Source organism: Arvicola amphibius, chromosome 2, assembly GCF_903992535.2.
Source record: "Arvicola amphibius chromosome 2, mArvAmp1.2, whole genome shotgun sequence".
In the NCBI taxonomy this organism is placed as follows: Eukaryota; Metazoa; Chordata; class Mammalia; order Rodentia; family Cricetidae; genus Arvicola; species Arvicola amphibius.
The window spans coordinates 81,481,630-81,484,213 of record NC_052048.2 but is presented as its reverse complement, the minus strand read 5'-3'; the positions used below and the strand labels follow the sequence as shown (position 1 = coordinate 81,484,213).

Sequence of the window (2,584 nt, the reverse complement as noted above, 5' to 3'; positions counted from 1 at the left end):
TCTGCAGGTCCAGGCATGAGTCTGGGACCTCTGAGGAAGTAGGCATGAGCCAGGACCTCTGTGGGTCCAGGAGTCGGTCTGAGACCTCCTAGGGAGTAGGCAGGAACAAGAAACCTCTGTGGGTCCAGCAGTGAGTCCAGGACCTCTGAGGGAGTAGATCAGAACCAGAGACCTTTGCAGGACCAATCCTAAGCCAGAGACCTCTGCAGAAGTGGATCTAGACCAGGGACATTTACAGAAACAAGTCTGAGCCAGCAATCTAGGGCAGAGCAGGCCTGAGACAGTGAACTCCACAGGAGCAGAGCAAAACCAAGGAGGACTGAGCAACCTCCAGGAACATGGAATGATCAATGGGATAACTGAAGCCATGGCCATGGCACCTAACTGCACCACAAAGAGCAAGCATCTGAGATTCGGATCCACTGGCACCTGGAAGATTGATCACCAGAGTCACAGACAGCCCCAACTACACCAATTAGATGAAATGATGGGTAGACAAGGTAAGAACGCAACACCACAAAGAACAACACGACACCAGTAAAGTCTCATGGTCCTACAACAAAGGACTCGAACAACCAAATATAGGTGAAGCAGAAGAAAATGACCTAAAAAATAACTTCAGGAGAATGTTTTAGGCCCTTGAAGAGGAAATGAGAAATTCCCTCAAAGAAATGGAAAAAAAAAGACAAACAAAAAATTCTAAGACATCAACAAATCCCTTAAAGAAAACCAAAAAAAGCAATCAAACATATGAAAGAAACTACCCAAGACTTTAAAACTGAAACTGAAATAGAGACATTAAAGAAAACACAAGCTGAGGGAATTACAGAAACAGAAATAATGAGAAAACAATCAAGAACCACAAAGCAATCCACCATATAAACAAACTGAAAAACAAAAATGATCTGATCATCTGATTAGGTGCCAAAAAAAGCTTTTGACAAAATACAGCATTCCTTAATGATAAAGGTCCTGGAAAAAGCAGGGATATAAGGAACATACCTAAATATAATAAAGGCAATGTATAGCAAGTCAATAGCCAACATCAAACTAAATGGAGATAGATTCACATTGATCCCACTGAAATCAGGAACAAGACAAGGTTGTCCACTCTCTCCATATATATTCAATATAGTTCTTGAGGTCTTAGCTAGAACAATAAGACAACAACAACAACAAAAGATCAAGGGGATACAAATCAGAAAAGAAGAAGTCAAACACTCCCTATTTCCTGATGATATGATAGTTTACACAAGTGATCCCAAAAATTCTACCAAGGAAGTTCTACAATTCATAAACACTTTCAGTAATATAGTAGGATACATTATTAACTTAAAAAAACAGTAGCCCTTCTTTACACAGATGATAAATGGACTGAGAAAGAAATCAGAGAAACATCACCCTTCACGATAGCCACAAATAAAATGAAATATCTTGGATTAACTCTGACCAAACAAGTAGAAGACTTGTATGACAAGAACTTTAAATCTTTGAAGAAAGAAAGTGAAGAAGACACCAGAAAGTAGAAAGATCTCACATGTTCTTGGGTAGGTAGAATTAACATAGTAAAAATGGCAATCTTATTAAAAGTAATCTACAGATTCAAAGCAATGCCCATCAAAATCCCAGCAAAATTCTTCACAGGTCTCAGGCAGACGCCGCTGTCCCCTCTCGCCTCTTGCTGCAGCCATGGTCAACCCCACCGTGTTCTTCGACATCGCCACCGATGGGGAGCCCTTGGGCCGCGTCTCCTTCAAGCTGTTTGCAGACAAAGTTCCAAAGACAACAGAAAACTTTCGTGCTCTGAGCACTGGAGAGAAAGGATTTGGATAGAAGGGTTCTTCCTTTAACAGGATTATTCCAGGATTCATGTGCCAGGGTGGTGACTTCACACGCCATAATGGCACTGGCGGCAGATCCATCTACGGAGAAAAATTTGAGGATGAGAACTTCATCCTGAAGCATACAGGTCCTGGCATCTTGTCCACGGCAAATGCTGGACCAAACACAAACGGTTCCCAGATTTTTATCTGCACCACCAAGACTGAGTGGCTGGATGGCAAACATGTGGTCTTTGGGAAGGTGAAAGGAGGCATGAACATTGTGGAAGCCATGGAGCGTTTTGGGTCCAGGAATGGAAAGACCAGCAAGAAGATCACCATTTCCGACTGTGGACAACTCTAATTCTTTTGACTTGAGGGCTTCTTACCCACCAGACCATTCCTTATGTAGCTCAGGAGAGCACCCCAGCCCCATCTGCTCGCAGTACCCTGTAATCTCTGTTCTCACTGAAGTTCTTTGGGTTCAATATTTTCCTCATTCCCCTTCAAGTCTAGCTGGATTGCAGAGTTAAGTTTATGATTATGAATAAAAACTAAGTAAGAAAAAAATTCTTCACAGGTCTCAAAAGAATGGTGCTCAACTTCATATGGAAAAGCAAAAAAAAAAAAAGAAAAAAAAACCCAGGATAGTCAAAACAATCCCATACAATAAAGGAACTTCTGGAGGCAGCACAATCCCTGACTTCAAACTCTACAGAGCAACAGTACTGAAAAGAGCCTGGTATTGGCATAAGAATAGACAG

At 41.7% G+C, this 2,584-nt stretch overlaps 1 pseudogene; it reads left to right on the top strand.

The window, feature by feature from the left end:
• Window positions 1-1,683: 1,683 nt before the first annotated feature.
• On the top strand, window positions 1,684-2,258 carry LOC119807889 (annotated as a pseudogene).
• Window positions 2,259-2,584: the final 326 nt, after the last annotated feature.